The sequence below is a fragment of the Taudactylus pleione genome, unplaced genomic scaffold (genome assembly GCF_031769625.1).
Source record: "Taudactylus pleione unplaced genomic scaffold, aTauple2 ptg001270l, whole genome shotgun sequence".
NCBI classification, from domain to species: domain Eukaryota; kingdom Metazoa; phylum Chordata; class Amphibia; order Anura; family Myobatrachidae; genus Taudactylus; species Taudactylus pleione.
In genome coordinates this window covers 850001-872500 of record NW_028285670.1, presented here as the reverse complement: position 1 = coordinate 872500, position 22500 = coordinate 850001, and the positions used below count along the sequence as shown (strand labels likewise).

At 37.3% G+C, this 22500-nt stretch overlaps 5 non-coding genes and 69 pseudogenes across 5 annotated transcripts; all 74 read left to right on the top strand.

The window, feature by feature from the left end:
• The first annotated feature begins 267 nt into the window (after positions 1-267).
• Positions 268-386, top strand: LOC148446804 (5S ribosomal RNA; annotated as a pseudogene).
• A 105-nt stretch (positions 387-491) lies between these two features.
• LOC148446803 (5S ribosomal RNA) lies at positions 492-610 on the top strand (annotated as a pseudogene).
• Positions 611-726: 116 nt separating this feature from the next.
• On the top strand, positions 727-845 carry LOC148446802 (5S ribosomal RNA; annotated as a pseudogene).
• A 116-nt stretch (positions 846-961) lies between these two features.
• Positions 962-1080, top strand: LOC148446801 (5S ribosomal RNA; annotated as a pseudogene).
• A 115-nt stretch (positions 1081-1195) lies between these two features.
• LOC148446800 (5S ribosomal RNA) lies at positions 1196-1314 on the top strand (annotated as a pseudogene).
• Positions 1315-1430: 116 nt separating this feature from the next.
• Positions 1431-1549, top strand: LOC148446799 (5S ribosomal RNA; annotated as a pseudogene).
• A 350-nt stretch (positions 1550-1899) lies between these two features.
• Positions 1900-2018, top strand: LOC148446798 (5S ribosomal RNA; annotated as a pseudogene).
• Positions 2019-2358: 340 nt separating this feature from the next.
• On the top strand, positions 2359-2477 carry LOC148446797 (5S ribosomal RNA; annotated as a pseudogene).
• A 116-nt stretch (positions 2478-2593) lies between these two features.
• LOC148446796 (5S ribosomal RNA) lies at positions 2594-2712 on the top strand (annotated as a pseudogene).
• Positions 2713-2827: 115 nt separating this feature from the next.
• LOC148446795 (5S ribosomal RNA) lies at positions 2828-2946 on the top strand (annotated as a pseudogene).
• Positions 2947-3062: 116 nt separating this feature from the next.
• LOC148446794 (5S ribosomal RNA) lies at positions 3063-3181 on the top strand. Its single transcript, XR_015875567.1, has one exon. It is a non-coding gene; the product is annotated as a 5S ribosomal RNA (ribosomal RNA).
• A 116-nt stretch (positions 3182-3297) lies between these two features.
• Positions 3298-3416, top strand: LOC148446793 (5S ribosomal RNA; annotated as a pseudogene).
• Positions 3417-3532: 116 nt separating this feature from the next.
• On the top strand, positions 3533-3651 carry LOC148446792 (5S ribosomal RNA; annotated as a pseudogene).
• Positions 3652-3768: 117 nt separating this feature from the next.
• On the top strand, positions 3769-3887 carry LOC148446791 (5S ribosomal RNA; annotated as a pseudogene).
• Positions 3888-4003: 116 nt separating this feature from the next.
• Positions 4004-4122, top strand: LOC148446790 (5S ribosomal RNA; annotated as a pseudogene).
• A 116-nt stretch (positions 4123-4238) lies between these two features.
• LOC148446789 (5S ribosomal RNA) lies at positions 4239-4357 on the top strand (annotated as a pseudogene).
• A 115-nt stretch (positions 4358-4472) lies between these two features.
• On the top strand, positions 4473-4591 carry LOC148446788 (5S ribosomal RNA; annotated as a pseudogene).
• Positions 4592-4942: 351 nt separating this feature from the next.
• LOC148446787 (5S ribosomal RNA) lies at positions 4943-5061 on the top strand (annotated as a pseudogene).
• A 116-nt stretch (positions 5062-5177) lies between these two features.
• LOC148446786 (5S ribosomal RNA) lies at positions 5178-5296 on the top strand (annotated as a pseudogene).
• A 116-nt stretch (positions 5297-5412) lies between these two features.
• Positions 5413-5531, top strand: LOC148446785 (5S ribosomal RNA; annotated as a pseudogene).
• A 116-nt stretch (positions 5532-5647) lies between these two features.
• On the top strand, positions 5648-5766 carry LOC148446784 (5S ribosomal RNA; annotated as a pseudogene).
• Positions 5767-5882: 116 nt separating this feature from the next.
• On the top strand, positions 5883-6001 carry LOC148446783 (5S ribosomal RNA). Its single transcript, XR_015875566.1, has one exon. It is a non-coding gene; the product is annotated as a 5S ribosomal RNA (ribosomal RNA).
• A 116-nt stretch (positions 6002-6117) lies between these two features.
• Positions 6118-6236, top strand: LOC148446782 (5S ribosomal RNA; annotated as a pseudogene).
• Positions 6237-6353: 117 nt separating this feature from the next.
• Positions 6354-6472, top strand: LOC148446781 (5S ribosomal RNA; annotated as a pseudogene).
• A 116-nt stretch (positions 6473-6588) lies between these two features.
• LOC148446780 (5S ribosomal RNA) lies at positions 6589-6707 on the top strand (annotated as a pseudogene).
• A 116-nt stretch (positions 6708-6823) lies between these two features.
• Positions 6824-6942, top strand: LOC148446779 (5S ribosomal RNA; annotated as a pseudogene).
• Positions 6943-7057: 115 nt separating this feature from the next.
• Positions 7058-7176, top strand: LOC148446778 (5S ribosomal RNA; annotated as a pseudogene).
• Positions 7177-7527: 351 nt separating this feature from the next.
• LOC148446777 (5S ribosomal RNA) lies at positions 7528-7646 on the top strand (annotated as a pseudogene).
• A 116-nt stretch (positions 7647-7762) lies between these two features.
• On the top strand, positions 7763-7881 carry LOC148446776 (5S ribosomal RNA; annotated as a pseudogene).
• A 116-nt stretch (positions 7882-7997) lies between these two features.
• Positions 7998-8116, top strand: LOC148446775 (5S ribosomal RNA; annotated as a pseudogene).
• Positions 8117-8232: 116 nt separating this feature from the next.
• Positions 8233-8351, top strand: LOC148446774 (5S ribosomal RNA; annotated as a pseudogene).
• Positions 8352-8467: 116 nt separating this feature from the next.
• On the top strand, positions 8468-8586 carry LOC148446773 (5S ribosomal RNA; annotated as a pseudogene).
• A 351-nt stretch (positions 8587-8937) lies between these two features.
• Positions 8938-9056, top strand: LOC148446772 (5S ribosomal RNA; annotated as a pseudogene).
• A 116-nt stretch (positions 9057-9172) lies between these two features.
• On the top strand, positions 9173-9291 carry LOC148446771 (5S ribosomal RNA; annotated as a pseudogene).
• A 575-nt stretch (positions 9292-9866) lies between these two features.
• Positions 9867-9985, top strand: LOC148446770 (5S ribosomal RNA; annotated as a pseudogene).
• Positions 9986-10101: 116 nt separating this feature from the next.
• Positions 10102-10220, top strand: LOC148446769 (5S ribosomal RNA; annotated as a pseudogene).
• A 116-nt stretch (positions 10221-10336) lies between these two features.
• LOC148446768 (5S ribosomal RNA) lies at positions 10337-10455 on the top strand (annotated as a pseudogene).
• A 116-nt stretch (positions 10456-10571) lies between these two features.
• Positions 10572-10690, top strand: LOC148446767 (5S ribosomal RNA; annotated as a pseudogene).
• Positions 10691-10806: 116 nt separating this feature from the next.
• On the top strand, positions 10807-10925 carry LOC148446766 (5S ribosomal RNA; annotated as a pseudogene).
• A 115-nt stretch (positions 10926-11040) lies between these two features.
• On the top strand, positions 11041-11159 carry LOC148446765 (5S ribosomal RNA; annotated as a pseudogene).
• Positions 11160-11275: 116 nt separating this feature from the next.
• Positions 11276-11394, top strand: LOC148446764 (5S ribosomal RNA; annotated as a pseudogene).
• Positions 11395-11510: 116 nt separating this feature from the next.
• LOC148446763 (5S ribosomal RNA) lies at positions 11511-11629 on the top strand (annotated as a pseudogene).
• A 115-nt stretch (positions 11630-11744) lies between these two features.
• LOC148446762 (5S ribosomal RNA) lies at positions 11745-11863 on the top strand (annotated as a pseudogene).
• A 1294-nt stretch (positions 11864-13157) lies between these two features.
• LOC148446761 (5S ribosomal RNA) lies at positions 13158-13276 on the top strand (annotated as a pseudogene).
• A 116-nt stretch (positions 13277-13392) lies between these two features.
• Positions 13393-13511, top strand: LOC148446760 (5S ribosomal RNA; annotated as a pseudogene).
• Positions 13512-13626: 115 nt separating this feature from the next.
• Positions 13627-13745, top strand: LOC148446759 (5S ribosomal RNA; annotated as a pseudogene).
• A 116-nt stretch (positions 13746-13861) lies between these two features.
• Positions 13862-13980, top strand: LOC148446758 (5S ribosomal RNA; annotated as a pseudogene).
• Positions 13981-14096: 116 nt separating this feature from the next.
• Positions 14097-14215, top strand: LOC148446757 (5S ribosomal RNA; annotated as a pseudogene).
• Positions 14216-14330: 115 nt separating this feature from the next.
• LOC148446756 (5S ribosomal RNA) lies at positions 14331-14449 on the top strand (annotated as a pseudogene).
• An 823-nt stretch (positions 14450-15272) lies between these two features.
• LOC148446755 (5S ribosomal RNA) lies at positions 15273-15391 on the top strand (annotated as a pseudogene).
• Positions 15392-15507: 116 nt separating this feature from the next.
• LOC148446754 (5S ribosomal RNA) lies at positions 15508-15626 on the top strand (annotated as a pseudogene).
• A 116-nt stretch (positions 15627-15742) lies between these two features.
• Positions 15743-15861, top strand: LOC148446753 (5S ribosomal RNA; annotated as a pseudogene).
• A 116-nt stretch (positions 15862-15977) lies between these two features.
• LOC148446752 (5S ribosomal RNA) lies at positions 15978-16096 on the top strand (annotated as a pseudogene).
• A 115-nt stretch (positions 16097-16211) lies between these two features.
• LOC148446751 (5S ribosomal RNA) lies at positions 16212-16330 on the top strand (annotated as a pseudogene).
• Positions 16331-16446: 116 nt separating this feature from the next.
• LOC148446750 (5S ribosomal RNA) lies at positions 16447-16565 on the top strand. Its single transcript, XR_015875502.1, has one exon. It is a non-coding gene; the product is annotated as a 5S ribosomal RNA (ribosomal RNA).
• A 116-nt stretch (positions 16566-16681) lies between these two features.
• LOC148446749 (5S ribosomal RNA) lies at positions 16682-16800 on the top strand (annotated as a pseudogene).
• Positions 16801-16915: 115 nt separating this feature from the next.
• LOC148446748 (5S ribosomal RNA) lies at positions 16916-17034 on the top strand (annotated as a pseudogene).
• An 823-nt stretch (positions 17035-17857) lies between these two features.
• LOC148446747 (5S ribosomal RNA) lies at positions 17858-17976 on the top strand (annotated as a pseudogene).
• Positions 17977-18092: 116 nt separating this feature from the next.
• Positions 18093-18211, top strand: LOC148446746 (5S ribosomal RNA; annotated as a pseudogene).
• A 116-nt stretch (positions 18212-18327) lies between these two features.
• On the top strand, positions 18328-18446 carry LOC148446745 (5S ribosomal RNA; annotated as a pseudogene).
• Positions 18447-18562: 116 nt separating this feature from the next.
• LOC148446744 (5S ribosomal RNA) lies at positions 18563-18681 on the top strand (annotated as a pseudogene).
• A 115-nt stretch (positions 18682-18796) lies between these two features.
• On the top strand, positions 18797-18915 carry LOC148446743 (5S ribosomal RNA; annotated as a pseudogene).
• A 116-nt stretch (positions 18916-19031) lies between these two features.
• On the top strand, positions 19032-19150 carry LOC148446742 (5S ribosomal RNA; annotated as a pseudogene).
• A 116-nt stretch (positions 19151-19266) lies between these two features.
• LOC148446741 (5S ribosomal RNA) lies at positions 19267-19385 on the top strand (annotated as a pseudogene).
• Positions 19386-19500: 115 nt separating this feature from the next.
• LOC148446740 (5S ribosomal RNA) lies at positions 19501-19619 on the top strand (annotated as a pseudogene).
• Positions 19620-19970: 351 nt separating this feature from the next.
• LOC148446739 (5S ribosomal RNA) lies at positions 19971-20089 on the top strand (annotated as a pseudogene).
• A 115-nt stretch (positions 20090-20204) lies between these two features.
• LOC148446738 (5S ribosomal RNA) lies at positions 20205-20323 on the top strand. Its single transcript, XR_015875250.1, has one exon. It is a non-coding gene; the product is annotated as a 5S ribosomal RNA (ribosomal RNA).
• A 116-nt stretch (positions 20324-20439) lies between these two features.
• LOC148446737 (5S ribosomal RNA) lies at positions 20440-20558 on the top strand (annotated as a pseudogene).
• A 116-nt stretch (positions 20559-20674) lies between these two features.
• LOC148446736 (5S ribosomal RNA) lies at positions 20675-20793 on the top strand (annotated as a pseudogene).
• Positions 20794-20909: 116 nt separating this feature from the next.
• Positions 20910-21028, top strand: LOC148446735 (5S ribosomal RNA). Its single transcript, XR_015875501.1, has one exon. It is a non-coding gene; the product is annotated as a 5S ribosomal RNA (ribosomal RNA).
• Positions 21029-21144: 116 nt separating this feature from the next.
• LOC148446734 (5S ribosomal RNA) lies at positions 21145-21263 on the top strand (annotated as a pseudogene).
• Positions 21264-21614: 351 nt separating this feature from the next.
• On the top strand, positions 21615-21733 carry LOC148446733 (5S ribosomal RNA; annotated as a pseudogene).
• Positions 21734-22085: 352 nt separating this feature from the next.
• On the top strand, positions 22086-22204 carry LOC148446732 (5S ribosomal RNA; annotated as a pseudogene).
• A 116-nt stretch (positions 22205-22320) lies between these two features.
• LOC148446731 (5S ribosomal RNA) lies at positions 22321-22439 on the top strand (annotated as a pseudogene).
• Positions 22440-22500: the final 61 nt, after the last annotated feature.

Sequence of the window (22500 nt, the reverse complement as noted above, 5' to 3'; positions counted from 1 at the left end):
AGTAAAAGAGGTCTAAAGTTAATATTTTTCAGCACCTATAGCCAAACCACACTGGACATGGCCAATGTTGTCTGATCTTGGAAGCTATGCAGTGTTGGGCATGGTTAGTACTTGGATGGGAATCCACCTGGGAATACCAGGTGCTGTAGGTAATTTTATACTGCCATAACAGTCTTTTCTATTACATTTTACATTTAATTTTTTCAACTTATCAATGAATTTACTTGAGTTAAGAAGTAATAGAGGTCTAAAGTTAAGGCTTTTATCACCTACAGCCAAACCACACTGGACATGCCCAATCTCGTCTGATCTTGGAAGCTATGCAGTGTTGGTTCTGGTTAGTACTTGGATGGGAGACCACCTGGGAATACCAGGTGCTGTAGGTAATTTTATATATCTATAACATTCTTTTCTATTACATTTTTTCAACTTAGCAATGAATTTACTTGTGTTAAGAAGTAAAAGCGGTCTTAAATTTAATGCTTTTGAGCACCTACAGCCAAACCACAGTGGACATGCCCAATCTCGTCTGATCTTGGAAGCTATGCAGAGTTGGGCCTGGTTAGTACTTGGATGGGAGACCACCTGGGACTACCAAGAGCTGTAGTTAATTTTATACTGCCATAACATTCTTTTCTATTACATTTTACATTACATTTTTTCAACTTATCAATGAATTTACTTGAGTTAAGAAGTAAAAGAGGTCTAAAGTTAATGTTTTTGAGTGACTACAGCCAAACCACACTGGACATGCCCAATCTCGTCTGATCTTGGAAGCTATGCAGTTTTGGGCCTGGTTAGTACTTGAATGGGAGACCACCGGGGAATACCAGGTGCTGTAGGTAATTTTATACTGCCATAACATTCTTTTCTATTACATTTTACATTTAATTTTTTAAACTTATCAATGAATTTACTTGAGTTAAGAAGTAATAGAGGTCTAAAGGTAATGATTTTGAGTACCTACAGCCAAACCACACTGGACATGCCCAACCTTGTCTGATCTTGGAAGCTATGCAGTGTTGGGCCTGGTTAGTACTTGGATGGGAGACCACCTTGGAATACCAGGTGCTGTAGGTAATTTTATACTGCCATAACATTCTTTTCTATTACATTTTACATTTCATTTTTCAATTTATCATTGAATTTACTTGAGTTAAGAAGTAAAAGAGGTCTAAAGTTAATGTTTTTGAGCACCTACAGCCAAACCACACTGGACATGCCCAATCTCGTCTGAACTTGGAAGCTATGCAGTGTTGGGACTGGTTAGTACTTGGATGGGAGACAACCTAGGAATCCCAGGTGCTGTAGGTAATTTTATACTGCCATAACATTCTTTTCTATTACATTTTACATTTAATTTTTTCAACTTATCAATGAATTTACTTGTGTTAAGAAGTAATAGCGGTCTAAATTTAAGGCATTTGAGCACCTACAACCAAACCACAGTGGACATGCCCAATCTCGTCTGATCTTGGAAGCTATGCAGTGTTGGGCCTGGTTAGTACTTGGATGGGAGACCACCTGGGAATACCAGGAGCTGTAGGTAGTTTTATACTGCCATAACATTCTTTTCTATTACATTTTACATTACATTTTTTCAACTTAGCAATGAATTTTCTTGAGTTAAGTAGTAAAAGAGGTCTAAAGTTAATATTTTTCAGCACCTATAGCCAAACCACACTGGACATGGCCAATGTTGTCTGATCTTGGAAGCTATGCAGTGTTGGGCATGGTTAGTACTTGGATGGGAATCCACCTGGGAATACGAGGTGCTGTAGGTAATTTTATACTGCCATAACAGTCTATTCTATTACATTTTACATTTAATTTTTTCAACTTATCAATGAATTTACTTGAGTTAAGAAGTAATAGAGGTCTAAAGTTAAGGCTTTTATCACCTACAGCCAAACCACACTGGACATGCCCAATCTCGTCTGATCTTGGAAGCTATGCAGTGTTGGTTCTGGTTAGTACTTGGATGGGAGACCACCTGGGAATACCAGGTGCTGTAGGTAATTTTATATAGCTATAACTTTCTTTTCTATTACATTTTTTCAACTTAGCAATGAATTTACTTGTGTTAAGAAGTAAAAGCGGTCTTAAATTTAATGCTTTTGAGCACCTACAGCCAAACCACAGTGGACATGCTCAATCTCGTCTGATCTTGGAAGCTATGCAGAGTTGGGCCTGGTTAGTACTTGGATGGGAGACCACCTGGGACTACCAAGAGCTGTAGTTAATTTTATACTGCCATAAAATTCTTTTCTATTACATTTTACATTACATTTTTTCAACTTATCAATGAATTTACTTGAGTTAAGAAGTAAAAGAGGTCTAAAGTTAATGTTTTTGAGTGACTACAGCCAAACCACACTGGACATGCCCAATCTCATCTGATCTTGGAAGCTATGCAGTTTTGGGCCTGGTTAGTACTTGAATGGGAGACCACCTGGGAATACCAGGTGCTGTAGGTAATTTTATACTGCCATAACATTCTTTTCTATTACATTTTACATTTAATTTTTTCAACTTATCAATGAATTTACTTGAGTTAAGAAGTAATAGATGTCTAAAGGTAATGATTTTGAGTACCTACAGCCAAACCACACTGGACATGCCCAACCTCGTCTGATCTTGGAAGCTATGCAGTGTTGGGCCTGGTTAGTACTTGGATGGGAGACCACCTTGGAATACCAGGTGCTGTAGGTAATTTTATACTGCCATAACATTCTTTTCTATTACATTTTACATTTCATTTTTCAATTTATCATTGAATTTACTTGAGTTAAGAAGTAAAAGAGGTCTAAAGTTAATGTTTTTGAGCACCTACAGCCAAACCACACTGGACATGCCCAATCTCGTCTGAACTTGGAAGCTATGCAGTGATGGGCCTGGTTAGTACTTGGATGGGAGACCACCTGGGAATACCAGGTGCTGTTTGTGATTTTATACTGCCATAACATTCTTTTCTATTACATTTTAAATTTAATTTTTTCAACTTGTCAATGAATTTACTTGAGTTATGAAGTAATAGAGGTCTAAAGTTAATGTTTTTGAACACCTACAGCCAAACCACACTGGACATGCCCAATCTCGTCTGATCTTGGAAGCTATGCAGTGTTGGGCCTGGTTAGTACTTGGATGGGAAACCACCTGGGAATACCAGGTGCTGTAGGTAATTTTATGCAGCCATAACATTCTTTTCTATTACATTTTACATTTAATTTTTTCAACTTATCAATGAATTTTCTTGAGTTAAGAAGTAAAAGAGGTCTAAAGTTAATGTTTTTGAGCACCTACAGCCAAACCACACTGAACATGCCCAATTTTGTCTGATCTTGGAAGCTATGCAGTGTTGGACCTGGTTAGTACTTGGATGGGAGAACACCTAGGAATACCAGGTGCTGTAGGTAATTTTATACTGCCATAACAGTCTTTTCTATTACATTTTACATTTAATTTTTTCTACTTATCAATGAATTTACTTGAGTTAAGAAGTAATAGAGGTCTAAAGTTAATGTTTTTGAGCACCTACAGCCAAACCATACTGGACATGCCCAATCTCATCTGATCTTGGAAGCTATGCATTGTTGGGACTGGTTAGTATTTGGATGGGAGACTACCTAGGAAACCCAGGTGCTGTAGGTAATTTTATACTGCCATAACATTCTTTTCTATTACAGTTTACATTTTAATTTTTTCAACTTATCAATGAATTTACTTGTGTTAAGACGTAATAGCGGTCTAAATTTAATACTTTTGAGCACCTACAGCCAAACCACAGTGGACATGCCCAATCTCGTCTGATCTTGGAAGCTATGCAGTGTTGGGCCTGGTTTGTACTTGGATGGGAGACCACCTGGGAATACCAGGTGCTATAGGTAATTTTAGACAGCCAAAACATTCTTTTCTATTACATTTTACATTTCATTTTTTCAACTTATCTATTAATTTACTTGAGTTAAGAAGTAAAAGAGGTCTAAAGTTAATGTTTTTGAGCACGTACAGACAAACCACACTGGACATGCCCAATCTCGTCTGATCTTGGAAGCTATGCAGTGTTGGGCCTGGTTAGTACCTGGACGGGAGACCACCTGGGAATACCAGGTGCTGTAGGTAATTTTATACTGCCATAACATTCTTTTCTATTACATTTTACATTTAATTTTTTCAACTTATCAATGAATTTACTTGAGTTAAGAAGTAATAGAGGTCTAAAGTTAATGTTTTTGAGCACCTACAGCCCAACCACAGTGGACATGCCCAATCTCGTCTGATCTTGCAAACTATGCAGTGTTGGGCCTGGTTAGTACTTGGATGTGAGACCACCTGGGAATACCAGGAGCTGTAGGTAATTTTATGCTGCCAAAACATTCTTTTCTATTACATTTTACATTTAATTTTTCAACTTATCATTGAATTTACTTGAGTTAAGAAGTAAAAGAGGTCTAAAGTTAATATTTTTGAGCACCTACAGCCAAACCACACTGGACATGCCCAATCTCATCTGATCTTGGAAGCTATGCAGTGTTGGGCCTGGTTAGTACTTGGATGGGAGACGACCTGGGGATACCAGGTGCTGTAAGTAATTTTATACTGCAATATCATTCTTTTCTATTACATTTTACATTTAATTTTTTCAACTTATCAATGAATTTCCTTGAGTTAAGAAGTAAGAGAGGTCTAAAGTTAATACTTTTGAGCACCTACAGCCAATCCACAATGGACATGCCCAATCTCGTCTTATCTTGGTAGCTATGCAGTGTTGGGCCTGGTCAATACTTGGATGGGAGACCACCTGGGAAAATCAGGTGCAGTAGGTAATTTTATATAGCCATAACATTCTGTTCTATTACATTTTACATTTAATTTTTTCAACTTATCAATGAATTTCCTTGAGTTAAGAAGTAATAGAGGTCTAAAGTTAATGTTTTTGAGCACCTACATTCAAACCACACTGGACATGCCCAATCTCATCTGATCTTGGAAGCTATGCAGTGTTGGGACTGGTTAGTACTTGGGTGGGAGACTACCTAGGAATCCCAGGTGCTGTAGGTAATTTTATACTGCCATAACATTCTTTTCTATTACATGTTACATTTAATTTTTTCAACTTATCAATGAATTTACTTGTGTTAAGAAGTAAAAGCGGTCTAAATTTAATGCTTTTGAGCACCTACAGCCAAACCACAGTGGACATGCCCAATCTCGTCTGATCTTGGAAACTATGCAGTGTTGGGCCTGGTTAGTACTTGGATGGGAGACCACCTGGGACTACCAGGAGCTGTAGGTAATTTTATACTGCCATAACATTCTTTTCTATTACATTTTACATTACATTTTTTCAACTTATCAATGAATTTACTTGAGTTAAGAAGTAAAAGATGTCTGAAGTTAATGTTATTGAGGGCCTACAGCCAAACCACACTGGACATGCCCAATCTCGTCTGATCTTGGATGCTATGCCGTGTTGGGCCTGGTAAGTACTTGGATGGGAGAACACCTGGGAATACCAGGTGCTGTAGGTAATTTTATGCAGCCATAACATTCTTTTCTATTACATTTTACATTTAATTTTTTCAACTTATCAATTAATTTACTTGAGTTAAGAAGTAAAAGTGGTCTAAAGTTAATGTTTTTGAGCACCTACAGCCAAACCACACTGGACATATCCAATCTCGTCTGATCTTGGAAGCTATGCAGTGATGGGCCTGGTTAGTACTTGGATGGGAGACCACCTGGGAATACCAGGTGCTGTTTGTGATTTTATACTGCCATAACATTCTTTTCTATTACATTTTAAATTTAATTTTTTCAACTTGTCAATGAATTTACTTGAGTTATGAAGTAATAGAGGTCTAAAGTTAATGTTTTTGAGCACCTACAGCCAAACCACACTGGACATGCCCAATCTCGTCTGATCTTGGAAGCTATGCAGTGTTGGGCCTGGTTAGTACTTGGATGGGAAACCACCTGGGAATACCAGGTGCTGTAGGTAATTTTATGCAGCCATAACATTCTTTTCTATTACATTTTACATTTAATTTTTTCTACTTATCAATGAATTTACTTGAGTTAAGAAGTAATAGAGGTCTAAAGTTAATGTTTTTGAGCACCTACAGCCAAACCATACTGGACATGCCCAATCTCATCTGATCTTGGAAGCTATGCAGTGTTGGGACTGGTTAGTAATTGGATGGGAGACTACCTAGGAAACCCAGGTGCTGTAGGTAATTTTATACTGCCATAACATTCTTTTCTATTACAGTTTACATTTTAATTTTTTCAACTTATCAATGAATTTACTTGTGCTAAGACGTAATAGCGGTCTAAATTTAATACTTTTGAGCACCTACAGCCAAACCACAGTGGACATGCCCAATCTCGTCTGATCTTGGAAGCTATGCAGTGTTGGGCCTGGTTTGTACTTGGATGGGAGACCACCTGGGAATACCAGGTGCTATAGGTAATTTTAGACAGCCAAAACATTCTTTTCTATTACATTTTACATTTCATTTTTTCAACTTATCTATTAATTTACTTGAGTTAAGAAGTAAAAGAGGTCTAAAGTTAATGTTTTTGAGCACGTACAGACAAACCACACTGGACATGCCCAATCTCGTCTGATCTTGGAAGCTATGCAGTGTTGGGCCTGGTTAGTACCTGGACGGGAGACCACCTGGGAATACCAGGTGCTGTAGGTAATTTTATACTGCCATAACATTCTTTTCTATTACATTTTACATTTAATTTTTTCAACTTATCAATGAATTTACTTGATTTAAGAAGTAATAGAGGTCTAAAGTTAATGTTTTTGAGCACCTACAGCCCAACCACAGTGGACATGCCCAATCTCGTCTGATCTTGGAAACTATGCAGTGTTGGGCCTGGTTAGTACTTGGATGTGAGACCACCTGGGAATACCAGGAGCTGTAGGTAATTTTATACTGCCAAAACATTCTTTTCTATTACATTTTACATTTAATTTTTCAACTTATCATTGAATTTACTTGAGTTAAGAAGTAAAAGAGGTCTAAAGTTAATATTTTTGAGCACCTACAGCCAAACCACACTGGACATGCCCAATCTCATCTGATCTTGGAAGCTATGCAGTGTTGGGCCTGGTTAGTACTTGGATGGGAGACGACCTGGGGATACCAGGTGCTGTAAGTAATTTTATACTGCAATATCATTCTTTTCTATTACATTTTACATTTAATTTTTTCAACTTATCAATGAATTTCCTTGAGTTAAGAAGTAAGAGAGGTCTAAAGTTAATACTTTTGAGCACCTACAGCCAATCCATAATGGACATGCCCAATCTCGTCTTATCTTGGTAGCTATGCAGTGTTGGGCCTGGTCAATACTTGGATGGGAGACCACCTGGGAAAATCAGGTGCAGTAGGTAATTTTATACTGCCATAACATTCTGTTCTATTACATTTTACATTTAATTTTTTCAACTTATCAATGAATTTCCTTGAGTTAAGAAGTAATAGAGGTCTAAAGTTAATGTTTTTGAGCACCTACATTCAAACCACACTGGACATGCCCAATCTCGTCTGATCTTGGAAGCTATGCAGTGTTGGGACTGGTTAGTACTTGGGTGGGAGACTACCTAGGAATCCCAGGTGCTGTAGGTAATTTTATACTGCCATAACATTCTTTTCTATTACATGTTACATTTAATTTTTTCAACTTATCAATGAATTTACTTGTGTTAAGAAGTAAAAGCGGTCTAAATTTAATGCTTTTGAGCACCTACAGCCAAACCACAGTGGACATGCCCAATCTCGTCTGATCTTGGAAACTATGCAGTGTTGGGCCTGGTTAGTACTTGGATGGGAGACCACCTGGGACTACTAGGAGCTGTAGGTAATTTTATACTGCCATAACATTCTTTTCTATTACATTTTACATTACATTTTTTCAACTTATCAATGAATTTACTTGAGTTAAGAAGTAAAAGATGTCTGAAGTTAATATTTTTGACCACCTACAGCCAAACCACACTGGACATGCCCAATCTCATCTGATCTTGGAAGCTATGCAGTGTTGGGTCTGGTTAGTACTTGGATGGGAGACCCCCTAGGAATACTAGTTGCTGTAGGTAATATTATAGTGCCATAACAGTCTTATCTATTACATTTTACATTAAATTTTTTCAAATTATCAATGAATTTACTTGAGTAAAGAAGTAAAAGAGGTCTAAAGTTAATGTTATTGAGGGCCTACAGCCAAACCACACTGGACATGCCCAATCTCGTCTGATCTTGGATGCTATGCCGTGTTGGGCCTGGTAAGTACTTGGATGGGAGAACACCTGGGAATACCAGGTGCTGTAGGTAATTTTATGCAGCCATAACATTCTTTTCTATTACATTTTACATTTAATTTTTTCAACTTATCAATTAATTTACTTGAGTTAAGAAGTAAAAGTGGTCTAAAGTTAATGTTTTTGAGCACCTACAGCCAAACCACACTGGACATATCCAATCTCGTCTGATCTTGGAAACTATGCAGTGTTGGGTCTGGTTAGTACTTGGATGGGAGACCACCTAGGAATACTAGGTGCTGTAGGTAATATTATACTGCCATAACAGTCTTATCTATTACATTTTACATTTAATTTTTTCAAATTATCAATGAATTTACTTGAGTAAAGAAGTAAAAGAGGTCTAAAGTTAATGTTATTGAGGCCCTACAGCCAAACCACACTGGACATGCCCAATCTCGTCTGATCTTGGATGCTATGCCGTGTTGGGCCTCGTAAGTACTTGGATGGGAGAACACCTGGGAATACCAGGTGCTGTACATCATTTTATACTGCCATAACATTCTTTTCTATTACATTTTACATTTAATTTTTTCAACTTATCAATGAATTTACTTGAGTTAAGAAGTAATAGAGGTCTAAAGTTAATGTTTTTGAGCACCTACAGAGAAACCACACTGGACATGCCCAATCTCATCTGCTCTTGGAAGTTATGCAGTGTTGGGCCTGGTTAGTACTTGGATGGGAGACCACCTGGGAATACCAGGTGTTGTAGGTAATTTTATGCAGCCATAACATTCTTTTCTATTACATTTTACATTTAATTTTTTCAACTTATCAATGAATTTACTTGAGTTAAGAAGTAAAAGAGGTCTAAAGTTAATGTTTTTGAGCACCAACAGCCAAACCACACTGGACATGCCCAATCTCGTCTGATCTTTGAAGCTATGCAGTGTTGGACCTGGTTAGTACTTGGATGGGAGACCACCTGGGAATACCAGATGCTGTAGGTAATTTTATATAGCCATAACATTCTTTTCTGTTACATTTTACATTACATTTTTTCAACTTAGCAATGAATTTACTTGAGTTAAGAAGTAAAAGAGGTCTAAAGTTAATACTTTTCAGCACCTATAGCCAAACCACACTGGACATGGCCAATGTTGTCTGATCTTGGAAGCTATGCAGTGTTGGGCATGGTTAGTACTTGGATGGGAATACCAGGTGCAATAGGTAATTTTATACAGCCATAACATTCTTTTCTATTACATTTTACATTTAATTTTTTCTACTTATCAATGAATTTACTTGAGTTAAGAAGTAATAGACGTCTAAAGTTAATGTTTTTCAGCACCTACAGACAAACCACACTGGACATGCCCAAACTCATCTGATCTTGGAAGCTATGCAGTGTTGGGCCTGGTTAGTACTTGGATGAGAGACCACCTTGGAATACTAAGGTGCAATAGGTAATTTTATACTGCCATAACAGTCTTTTCTATTCCATTTTACATTTAATTTTTTCAACTTATCAATGAATTTACTTGAGTTAAGAAGTAATAGAGGTCTAAAGTTAATGTTTTTGAGCACCAACAGCCAAACCACACTGGACATGCCCAATCTCGTCTGATCTTGGAAGCTATGCAGTGTTGGGCCTGGTTAGTACTTGGGTGGGAGACCACCTGGGAATACCAGGTGCTGTAGGTAATTTTATACAGCCAAAATATTCTTTTCTATTACATTTTACATTTAATTTTTTCAACTTATCAATGAATTTACTTGAGTTAAGAAGTAAAAGAGGTCTAAAGTTAATGTTTTTGAGCACCTACAGCCAAACCACACTGGACATGCCCAATCTCGTCTGATCTTGGAAGCTATGCAGTGTTTTGCCTGGTTAATACTTGGATGGGAGACCACCTGGGAATACCAGGTGCTGTAGGTAATTTTATACTGCCATAACAGTCTTTTCTATTACATTTTACATTTAGTTTTTTCAACTTATCAATGAATTTTCTTGAGTTAAGAAGTAATAGAGGTCTAAAGTTAATGTTTTTGAGCACCTGCAGCCTAACCACAGTGGACATGCCCAATCTCATCTGATCTTGGAAGCTATGCAGTGTTGGGCCTGGTTAGTACTTGGATGGGAGACCACCTGGGAATACCAGGAGCTGTAGGTAATTTTATACTGCCATAACAGTCTTTTCTATTACTTTTTACATTTAATTTTTTCAACTTATCAATGAATTTACTTGAGTTAAGAAGGAATAGAGGTCTAAAGTTAATGCTTTTGAGCACCTACAGCCAAACCACACTGGACATGACCAATTTCGTCTGATCTTGGAAGCTATGCAGTGTTGGGCCTGGTTAGTACTTGGACTGGAGACCACCTGGGAATACCAGGTGCTGTAGGTAATTTTATATAGCCATAACATTCTTTTCTATTACATTTTACATTACATTTTTTCAACTTCTCAATGAATTTACGAGAGTTAAGAAGTAAAAGAGGTCTAAAGTTAATGATTTTGAGCGCCTACAGCCAAACCACACTGGACATGCCCAATCTCGTCTGATCTTCGAAGCTATGCAGTTTTGGGCCTGGTTAGTACTTGAATGGGAGACCACCTGGGAATACCAGGTGCTGTAGGTAATTTTATACTGCCATAACATTCTTTTCTATTAAATTTTAATTTAATTTTTTCAACTTATCAATGAATTTACTTGAGTTAAGAAGTAAAAGATGTCTAAAGTTAATGTTTTTGAGCACCTACAGTCAAACCACACTGGACATGCCCAATCTCGTCTGATCTTGGAAGCTATGCCGTGTTGGGCCTGGTAAGTACTTGGATGGGAGAACACCTGGGAATACCAGGTGCTGTACATCATTTTATACTGCCATAACATTCTTTTCTATTACATTTTACATTTAATTTTTTCAACTTATCAATGAATTTACTTGAGTTAAGAAGTAATAGAGGTCTAAAGTTAATGTTTTTGAGCACCTACAGACAAACCACTCTGGACATGCCCAATCTCATCTGATCTTGGAAGTTATGCAGTGTTGGGCCTGGTTAGTACTTGGATGGGAGACCACCTGGGAATACCAGGTGCTGTAGGTAATTTTATGCAGCCATAACATTCTTTTCTATTACATTTTACATTTAATTTTTTCAACTTATCAATGAATTTACTTGAGTTAAGAAGTAAAAGAGGTCTAAAGTTAATGTTTTTGAGCACCTACAGCCAAACCACACTGGACATGCCCAATCTTGTCTGATCTTTGAAACTATGCAGTGTTGGACCTGGTTAGTACTTGGATGGGAGTCCACCTAGGAATCCCAGGTGCTGTAGGTAATTTTATACTGCCATAACAGTCTTTTCTATTACATTTTACATTTAATTTTTTCAACTTATCAATGAATTTACTTGAGTTAAGAAGTAATAGAGGTCTAAAGTTAATGCTTTTATCACGTACAGCCAAACCACACTGGACATGCCCAATCTCGTCTGATCTTGGAAGCTATGCAGTGTTGGACCTGGTTAGTACTTGGATGGGAGACCACCTGGGAATACCAGATGCTGTAGGTAATTTTATCTAGCCATAACATTCTTTTCTGTTACATTTTACATTACATTTTTTCAACTTAGCAATGAATTTACTTGAGTTAAGAAGTAAAAGAGGTCTAAAGTTAATACTTTTCAGCACCTATAGCCAAACCACACTGGACATGGCCAATGTTGTCTGATCTTGGAAGCTATGCAGTGTTGGGCATGGTTAGTACTTGGATGGGAATCCACCTGGGAATACCAGGTGCAATAGGTAATTTTATACAGCCATAACATTCTTTTCTATTACATTTTACATTTAATTTTTTTCCACTTATCAATGAATTTACTTGAGTAAAGAAGTAAAAGAGTTCTAAAGTTAATGTTTTTGAGGGCCTACAGCCAAACCACACTGGACATGCCCAATCTCGTCTGATCTTGGACGCTATGCCGTGTTAGGCCTGGTAAGTACTTGGATGGGAGAACACCTGGGAATACCAGGTGCTGTACATCATTTTATACTGCCATAACATTCTTTTCTATTACATTTTACATTTAATTTTTTCTACTTATCAATGAATTTACTTGAGTTAAGAAGTAATAGAGGTCTAAAGTTAATGTTTTTCAGCACCTACAGACAAACCACACTGGACATGCCCAAACTCATCTGATCTTGGAAGCTATGCAGTGTTGGGCCTGGTTAGTACTTGGATGAGAGACCACCTGGGAATACTAAGGTGCAATAGGTAATTTTATACTGCCATAACAGTCTTTTCTATTCCATTTTACATTTAATTTTTCAACTTATCAATGAATTTACTTGAGTTAAGAAGTAATAGAGGTCTAAAGTTAATGTTTTTCAGCACCTACAGACAAACCACACTGGACATGCCCAAACTCATCTGATCTTGGAAGCTATGCAGTGTTGGGCCTGGTTAGTACTTGGATGAGAGACCACCTTGGAATACTAAGGTGCAATAGGTAATTTTATACTGCCATAACAGTCTTTTCTATTCCATTTTACATTTAATTTTTTCAACTTATCAATGAATTTACTTGAGTTAAGAAGTAATAGAGGTCTAAAGTTAATGTTTTTGAGCACCAACAGCCAAACCACACTGGACATGCCCAATCTCGTCTGATCTTGGAAGCTATGCAGTGTTGGGCCTGGTTAGTACTTGGATGAGAGACCACCTTGGAATACTAAGGTGCAATAGGTAATTTTATACTGCCATAACAGTCTTTTCTATTCCATTTTACATTTAATTTTTTCAACTTCTCAATGAATTTACTTGAGTTAAGAAGGAATAGAGGTCTAAAGTTAATGCTTTTGAGCACCTACAGCCAAACCACACTGGACATGCCCAATTTCGTCTGATCTTGGAAGCTATGCAGTGTTGGGCCTGGTTAGTACTTGGACTGGAGACCACCTGGGAATACCAGGTGCTGTAGGTAATTTTATATAGCCATAACATTCTTTTCTATTACATTTTACATTACATTTTTTCAACTTCTCAATGAATTTACGAGAGTTAAGAAGTAAAAGAGGTCTAAAGTTAATGATTTTGAGCGCCTACAGCCAAACCACACTGGACATGCCCAATCTCGTCTGATCTTCGAAGCTATGCAGTTTTGGGCCTGGTTAGTACTTGAATGGGAGACCACCTGGGAATACCAGGTGCTGTAGGTAATTTTATACTGCCATAACATTCTTTTCTATTAAATTTTAATTTAATTTTTTCAACTTATCAATGAATTTACTTGAGTTAAGAAGTAAAAGATGTCTAAAGTTAATGTTTTTGAGCACCTACAGTCAAACCACACTGGACATGCCCAATCTCATCTGATCTTGGAAGCTATGCCGTGTTGGGCCTGGTAAGTACTTGGATGGGAGAACACCTGGGAATACCAGGTGCTGTACATCATTTTATACTGCCATAACATTCTTTTCTATTACATTTTACATTTAATTTTTTCAACTTATCAATGAATTTACTTGAGTTAAGAAGTAATAGAGGTCTAAAGTTAATGTTTTTGAGCACCTACAGACAAACCACTCTGGACATGCCCAATCTCATCTGATCTTGGAAGTTATGCAGTGTTGGGCCTGGTTAGTACTTGGATGGGAGACCACCTGGGAATACCAGGTGCTGTAGGTAATTTTATGCAGCCATAACATTCTTTTCTATTACATTTTACATTTAATTTTTTCAACTTATCAATGAATTTACTTGAGTTAAGAAGTAAAAGAGGTCTAAAGTTAATGTTTTTGAGCACCTACAGCCAAACCACACTGGACATGCCCAATCTTGTCTGATCTTTGAAACTATGCAGTGTTGGACCTGGTTAGTACTTGGATGGGAGTCCACCTAGGAATCCCAGGTGCTGTAGGTAATTTTATACTGCCATAACAGTCTTTTCTATTACATTTTACATTTAATTTTTTCAACTTATCAATGAATTTACTTGAGTTAAGAAGTAATAGAGGTCTAAAGTTAATGCTTTTATCACGTACAGCCAAACCACACTGGACATGCTCAATCTCGTCTGATCTTGGAAGCTATGCAGTGTTGGACCTGGTTAGTACTTGGATGGGAGACCACCTGGGAATACCAGATGCTGTAGGTAATTTTATCTAGCCATAACATTCTTTTCTGTTACATTTTACATTACATTTTTTCAACTTAGCAATGAATTTACTTGAGTTAAGAAGTAAAAGAGGTCTAAAGTTAATACTTTTCAGCACCTATAGCCAAACCACACTGGACATGGCCAATGTTGTCTGATCTTGGAAGCTATGCAGTGTTGGGCATGGTTAGTACTTGGATGGGAATCCACCTGGGAATACCAGGTGCAATAGGTAATTTTATACAGCCATAACATTCTTTTCTATTACATTTTACATTTAATTTTTTTCCACTTATCAATGAATTTACTTGAGTAAAGAAGTAAAAGAGTTCTAAAGTTAATGTTTTTGAGGGCCTACAGCCAAACCACACTGGACATGCCCAATCTCGTCTGATCTTGGACGCTATGCCGTGTTAGGCCTGGTAAGTACTTGGATGGGAGAACACCTGGGAATACCAGGTGCTGTACATCATTTTATACTGCCATAACATTCTTTTCTATTACATTTTACATTTAATTTTTTCTACTTATCAATGAATTTACTTGAGTTAAGAAGTAATAGAGGTCTAAAGTTAATGTTTTTCAGCACCTACAGACAAACCACACTGGACATGCCCAAACTCATCTGATCTTGGAAGCTATGCAGTGTTGGGCCTGGTTAGTACTTGGATGAGAGACCACCTGGGAATACTAAGGTGCAATAGGTAATTTTATACTGCCATAACAGTCTTTTCTATTCCATTTTACATTTAATTTTTTCAACTTATCAATGAATTTACTTGAGTTAAGAAGTAATAGAGGTCTAAAGTTAATATTTTTGAGCACCAACAGCCAAACCACACTGGACATGCCCAATCTCGTCTGATCTTGGAAGCTATGCAGTGTTGGGCCTGGTTAGTACTTGGGTGGGAGACCACCTGGGAATACCAGGAGCTGTAGGTAATTTTATACAGCCAAAATATTCTTTTCTATTACATTTTACATTTAATTTTTTCAACTTATCAATGAATTTACTTGAGTTAAGAAGTAAAAGAGGTCTAAAGTTAATGTTTTTGAGCACCTACAGCCAAACCACAGTGGACATGCCCAATCTCATCTGATCTTGGAAGCTATGCAGTGTTGGGCCTGGTTAGTACTTGGATGGGAGACCACCTGGGAATACCAGGAGCTGTAGGTAATTTTATACTGCCATAACAGTCTTTTCTATTACTTTTTACATTTAATTTTTTCAACTTATCAATGAATTTACTTGAGTTAAGAAGGAATAGAGGTCTAAAGTTAATGCTTTTGAGCACCTACAGCCAAACCACACTGGACATGCCCAATTTCGTCTGATCTTGGAAGCTATGCAGTGTTGGGCCTGGTTAGTACTTGGACTGGAGACCAACTGGGAATACCAGGTGCTGTAGGTAATTTTATATAGCCATAACATTCTTTTCTATTACATTTTACATTACATTTTTTCAACTTCTCAATGAATTTACAAGAGTTAAGAAGTAAAAGAGGTCCAAAGTTAATGATTTTGAGCGCCTACAGCCAAACCACACTGGACATGCCCAATCTCGTCTGATCTTGGAAGCTATGCAGTTTTGGGCCTGGTTAGTACTTGAATGGGAGACCACCTGGGAATACCAGGTGCTGTAGGTAATTTTATACTGCCATAACATTCTTTTCTATTAAATTTTAATTTAATTTTTTCAACTTATCAATGAATTTACTTGAGTTAAGAAGTAAAAGATGTCTAAAGTTAATGTTTTTGAGCACCTACAGTCAAACCACACTGGACATGCCCAATCTCGTCTGATCTTGGAAGCTATGCCGTGTTGGGCCTGGTAAGTACTTGGATGGGAGAACACCTGGGAATACCAGGTGCTGTACATCATTTTATACTGCCATAACATTCTTTTCTATTACATTTTACATTTAATTTTTTCAACTTATCAATGAATTTACTTGAGTTAAGAAGTAATAGAGGTCTAAAGTTAATGTTTTTGAGCACCTACAGACAAACCACACTGGACATGCCCAATCTCATCTGATCTTGGAAGTTATGCAGTGTTGGGCCTGGTTAGTACTTGGATGGGAGACCACCTGGGAATACCAGGTGCTGTAGGTAATTTTATGCAGCCATAACATTCTTTTCTATTACATTTTACATTTAATTTTTTCAACTTATCAATGAATTTACTTGAGTTAAGAAGTAAAAGAGGTCTAAAGTTAATGTTTTTGAGCACCTACAGCCAAACCACACTGGACATGCCCAATCTTGTCTGATCTTTGAAACTATGCAGTGTTGGACCTGGTTAGTACTTGGATGGGAGTCCACCTAGGAATCCCAGGTGCTGTAGGTAATTTTATACTGCCATAACAGTCTTTTCTATTACATTTTACATTTAATTTTTTCAACTTATCAATGAATTTACTTGAGTTAAGAAGTAATAGAGGTCTAAAGTTAATGCTTTTACCACGTACAGCCAAACCACACTGGACATGCCCAATCTCATCTGATCTTGGAAGCTATGCAGTGTTGGACCTGGTTAGTACTTGGATGGGAGACCACCTGGGAATACCAGATGCTGTAGGTAATTTTATCTAGCCATAACATTCTTTTCTGTTACATTTTACATTACATTTTTTCAACTTAGCAATGAATTTACTTGAGTTAAGAAGTAAAAGAGGTCTAAAGTTAATACTTTTCAGCACCTATAGCCAAACCACACTGGACATGGCCAATGTTGTCTGATCTTGGAAGCTATGCAGTGTTGGGCATGGTTAGTACTTGGATGGGAATCCACCTGGGAATACCAGGTGCAATAGGTAATTTTATACAGCCATAACATTCTTTTCTATTACATTTTACATTTAATTTTTTTCCACTTATCAATGAATTTACTTGAGTAAAGAAGTAAAAGAGGTCTAAAGTTAATGTTTTTGAGGGCCTACAGCCAAACCACACTGGACATGCCAAATCTCGTCTGATCTTGGACGCTATGCCGTGTTAGGCCTGGTAAGTACTTGGATGGGAGAACACCTGGGAATACCAGGTGCTGTACATCATTTTATACTGCCATAACATTCTTTTCTATTACATTTTACATTTAATTTTTTCTACTTATCAATGAATTTACTTGAGTTAAGAAGTAATAGAGGTCTAAAGTTAATGTTTTTCAGCACCTACAGACAAACCACACTGGACATGCCCAAACTCATCTGATCTTGGAAGCTATGCAGTGTTGGGCCTGGTTAGTACTTGGATGAGAGACCACCTGGGAATACTAAGGTGCAATAGGTAATTTTATACTGCCATAACAGTCTTTTCTATTCCATTTTACATTTAATTTTTTCAACTTATCAATGAATTTACTTGAGTTAAGAAGTAATCGAGGTCTAAAGTTAATGTTTTTGAGCACCAACAGCCAAACCACACTGGACATGCCCAATCTCGTCTGATCTTGGAAGCTATGCAGTGTTGGGCCTGGTTAGTACTTGGGTGGGAGACCACCTGGGAATACCAGGTGCTGTAGGTAATTTTATACAGCCAAAATATTCTTTTCTATTACATTTTACATTTAATTTTTTCAACTTATCAATGAATTTACTTGAGTTAAGAAGTAAAAGAGGTCTAAAGTTAATGTTTTTGAGCACCTACAGCCAAACCACAGTGGACATGCCCAATCTCATCTGATCTTGGAAGCTATGCAGTGTTGGGCCTGGTTAGTACTTGGATGGGAGACCACCTGGGAATACCAGGAGCTGTAGGTAATTTTATACTGCCATAACAGTCTTTTCTATTACTTTTTACATTTAATTTTTTCAACTTATCAATGAATTTACTTGAGTTAAGAAGGAATAGAGGTCTAAAGTTAATGCTTTTGAGCACCTACAGCCAAACCACACTGGACATGCCCAATTTCGTCTGATCTTGGAAGCTATGCAGTGTTGGGCCTGGTTAGTACTTGGACTGGAGACCACCTGGGAATACCAGGTGCTGTAGGTAATTTTATATAGCCATAACATTCTTTTCTATTACATTTTACATTACATTTTTTCAACTTCTCAATGAATTTACAAGAGTTAAGAAGTAAAAGAGGTCTAAAGTTAATAATTTTGAGCGCCTACAGCCAAACCACACTGGACATGCCCAATCTCGTCTGATCTTGGAAGCTATGCAGTTTTGGGCCTGGTTAGTACTTGAATGGGAGACCACCTGGGAATACCAGGTGCTGTAGGTAATTTTATACTGCTATAACATTCTTTTCTATTAAATTTTAATTTAATTTTTTCAACTTATCAATGAATTTACTTGAGTTAAGAAGTAAAAGATGTCTAAAGTTAATGTTTTTGAGCACCTACAGTCAAACCACACTGGACATGCCCAATCTCGTCTGATCTTGGAAGCTATGCCGTGTTGGGCCTGGTAAGTACTTGGATGGGAGAACACCTGGGAATACCAGGTGCTGTACATCATTTTATACTGCCATAACATTCTTTTCTATTACATTTTACATTTAATTTTTTCAACTTATCAATGAATTTACTTGAGTTAAGAAGTAATAGAGGTCTAAAGTTAATGTTTTTGAGCACCTACAGACAAACCACACTGGACATTCCCAATCTCATCTGATTTTGGAAGTTATGCACTGTTGGGCCTGGTTAGTACTTGGATGGGAGACCACCTGGGAATACCAGGTGCTGTAGGTAATTTTATGCAGCCATAACATTCTTTTCTATTACATTTTACATTTAATTTTTTCAACTTATCATTGAATTTACTTGAGTTAAGAAGTAAAAGAGGTCTAAAGTTAATGTTTTTGAGCACCTACAGCCAAACCACACTGGACATGCCCAATCTCGTCTGATCTTTGAAGCTGTGCAGTGTTGGACCTGGTTAGTACTTGGATGGGAGTCCACCTAGGAATCCCAGGTGCTGTATGTAATTTTATACTGCCATAACAGTCTTTTCTATTACATTTTACATTTAATTTTTTCAACTTATCAATGAATTTACTTGAGTTAAGAAGTAATAGAGGTCTAAAGTTAACGCTTTTATCACGTACAGCCAAACCACACTGGACATGCCCAATCTCGTCTGATCTTGGAAGCTATGCAGTGTTGGGCCTGGTTAGTACTTGGATGGGAGACCACCTGGGAATACCAGGTGCTGTAGGTAATTTTATATAGCCATAACATTCTTTTCTGTTACATTTTACATTACATTTTTTCAACTTAGCAATGAATTTACTTGAGTTAAGAAGTAAAAGTGGTCTAAAGTTAATATTTTTTAGCACCTATAGCCAAACCACACTGGACAAGGCCAATGTTGTCTGTTCTTGGAAGCTATGCAGTGTTGGGCCTTGATAGTACTTGGATGGGAGACCACCTTTGAATACCAGGAGCTGTAGGTAATTTTATACTGCCATAACATTCTTTTCTATTACATTTTACATTTAATTTTTTCAACTGATCAATGAATTTACTTGAGTTAAGAAGTAAAAGAGGTCTAAAGTTAATGTGTTTGAGCACCTACAGCCAAACCACTCTGGACATTCCCAACCTCGTCTGATCTTGGAAGCTATGCAGTGTTGGGCCTGGTTAGTACTTGTATGGGAGACCACCTGGGAATACCAGGTGCAATAGGTAATTTTATACTGCCATAACATTCTTTTCTATTACATTTTACATTTCATTTTTCAACTTATCATTGAATTTACTTGAGTTAAGAAGTAAAAGAGGTCTAAAGTTAATGTTTTTGAGCACCTACAGCCAAACCACACTGGACATGCCCAATCTCGTCTGAACTTGGAAGCTATGCAGTGTTGGGCCTGGTTAGTACTTGGATGGGAGACCACGTGGGAATACCAGGTGCTGTAGGTAATTTTATACTGCCATAACATTCTTTTCTATTACATTTTAAATTTAATTTTTTCAACTTGTCAATGAATTTACTTGAGTTAAGAAGTAATAGAGGTCTAAAGTTAATGTTTTTGAGCGCCTACAGCCAAACCACACTGGACATTCCCAATCTCGTCTGATCTTGGAAGCTATGCAGTGTTAGGCCTGTTTAGTACTTAGATGGGAGACCACCTAGGAAAACCAAGTGCTGTAGGTAATTTTATGCAGCCATAACATTCTTTTCTATTACATTTTACATTTAATTTTTTCAACTTATCAATGAATTTACTTGAGTTAAGAAGTAAAAGAGGTCTAAAGTTAATGTTTTTGAGCACCTACAGCCAAACCACACTGAACATGCCCAATCTCGTCTGATCTTGGAAGCTATGCAGTGTTGGACCTGGTTAGTACTTTGATGGGAGACCACCTAGGAATTCCAGGTGCTGTAGGTAATTTTATACTGCCATAACAGTCTTTTCTATTACATTTTACATTTAATTTTTTCAACTTATCAATGAATTTACTTGAGTTAAGAAGTAATAGAGGTCTAAAGTTAATGTTTTTGAGCACCTACAGACAAACCACACTGGACATGCCCAATCTCATCTGATCTTGGAAGTTATGCAGTGTTGGGCCTGGTTAGTACTTGGATGGGAGACCACCTGGGAATACCAGGTGCTGTAGGTAATTTTATGCAGCCATAACATTCTTTTCTATTACATTTTACATTTAATTTTTTCAACTTATCAATGAATTTACTTGAGTTATGAAGTAAAAGTGGTCTAAAGTTAATGTTTTTGAGCACCTACAGCCAAACCACACTGGACATGTCCAATCTCGTCTGACCTTGGAAGCTATGCAGTGTTGGGTCTGGTTAGTACTTGGATGGGAGACCACCTAGGAATACTAGGTGCTGTAGGTAATATTATACTGCCATAACAGTCTTATCTATTACATTTTACATTTAATTTTTTCAAATTATCAATGAATTTACTTGAGTAAAGAAGTAAAAGAGGTCTAAAGTTAATGTTATTGAGGGCCTACAGCCGAACCACACTGGACATGCCCAATCTCGTCTGATCTTGGATGCTATGCCGTGTTGGGCCTGGTAAGTACTTGGATGGGAGAACACCTGGGAATACCAGGTGCTGTACATCATTTTATACTGCCATAACATTCTTTTCTATTACATTTTACATTTAATTTTTTCAACTTATCAATGAATTTACTTGAGTTAAGAAGTAATAGAGGTCTAAAGTTAATGTTTTTGAGCACCTACAGACAAACCACACTGGACATGCCCAATCTCATCTGATCTTCGAAGTTATGCAGTGTTGCTCCTGGTTAGTACTTGGATGGGAGACCACCTGGGAATACCAGGTGCTGTAGGTAATTTTATGCAGCCATAACATTCTTTTCTATTACATTTTACATTTAATTTTTTCAACTTATCAATGAATTTACTTGAGTTAAGAAGTAAAAGAGGTCTAAAGTTAATACTTTTCAGCACCTCTAGCCAAACCACACTGGACATGGCCAATGTTGTCTGATCTTGGAAGCTATGCAGTGTTGGGCATGGTTAGTACTTGGATGGGAATCCACCTGGGAATACCAGGTGCAATAGGTAATTTTATACAGCCATAACATTCTTTTCTATTACATTTTACATTTAATTTTTTTCCACTTATCAATGAATTTACTTGAGTAAAAAAGTAAAAGAGGTCTAAAGTTAATGTTTTTGAGGGCCTACAGCCAAACCACACTGGACATGCCCAATCTCGTCTGATCTTGGACGCTATGCCGTGTTGGGCCTGGTAAGTACTTGGATGGGAGAACACCTGGGAATACCAGGTGCTGTACATCATTTTATACTGCCATAACATTCTTTTCTATTACATTTTACATTTAATTTTTTCTACTTATCAATGAATTTACTTGAGTTAAGAAGTAATAGAGGTCTAAAGTTAATGTTTTTCAGCACCTACAGACAAACCACACTGGACATGCCCAAACTCATCTGATCTTGGAAGCTATGCAGTGTTGGGCCTGGTTAGTACTTGGATGAGAGACCACCTGGGAATACCAGGTGCAATAGGTAATTTTATACTGCCATAACAGTCTTTTCTATTCCATTTTACATTTAATTTTTTCAACTTATC